Consider the following 1009-nt stretch of genomic DNA (forward strand, 5'->3'; position numbering starts at 1 on the left):
CAATTCACCTTTTTATTTTACCATATCTATTCTTTTCCTTATAACCCAATTATAAAATACCAACACACATAAATTTCAGCTCCTTGTTCAAGCTGCCCATAGGGCAGAATCATAGAGCTGGAAGGGAGCCTGACCAGCCTTTCTCAACTTGTGGGTCCCCAGATGTTGTTGACCTACAACTCCCATCACCCCTCGCTAGCAAGGCCAGAGCTCAGGGATTATGGGAGTTGTGGTCCAACAACATCTGGGGACCCACAGGTTGAGAACTGCTGATAGTCCAACCCTCTGCAGTGTAGGAATATGCAGCAATCTCTTATAGGGATCAAACGTTCAACCTTGGCAGAATCAGCACCATGCTCCAACCAAGGGATGCGGGTGGCGCTGTGGTCTAAACCACTGAGCCTCTTGCGCTTGCCAATCAGAAGGTTGGAGGTTCAAATCTGGACAATGGGGTAAGCTCCCGTTGCTCTGTCCCAGCTCCTGCCTACCTAGCAGTTCGAAAGCACGCCAGTGCAAGTAGATAAATAGGTACTGCTCTGGCGAGAAGGTAAATGGCGTTTCCGTGTGCTCTGGTTTCCGTCACGGTGTTCTGTTGTGCCAGAAGTGGTTTAGTCATGCTGGCCACATGACCCGGAAAGCTGTCTGTGGACAAACGCCGGCTCCCTCAACCGGAAAGCATGATGAACGCCACAACCCCATAGTCGCCTTTGACTGGACTTAACCGTCCAGGGGTCCTTTACCTACCAATCAACTGAGCTATTTAGATGATATAATAATGTAGCTGTGTGTTGAATAAGGAACTGGGAACTTGTCATCAGAAGGAAGCAGTCTGCAGTTCATAAAGGCTTAGTATTTACAGTGCTACAAGAGTCTTTGTGTCCCTCCAAACCAGGGCTAGGCGTAGGAGTCCCAATACCCTCTGGAGGAAACCACATTGGCTTCCAGACTGCAACATTACAGTCACACAACTCAGGCCCAACAACACAATAACTTGTGGCGGAGTGGGGGG

Source organism: Podarcis pityusensis, assembly GCF_964106645.2.
Source record: "Podarcis pityusensis genome assembly, chromosome: 17".
Taxonomy (NCBI): Eukaryota; Metazoa; Chordata; class Lepidosauria; order Squamata; family Lacertidae; genus Podarcis; species Podarcis pityusensis.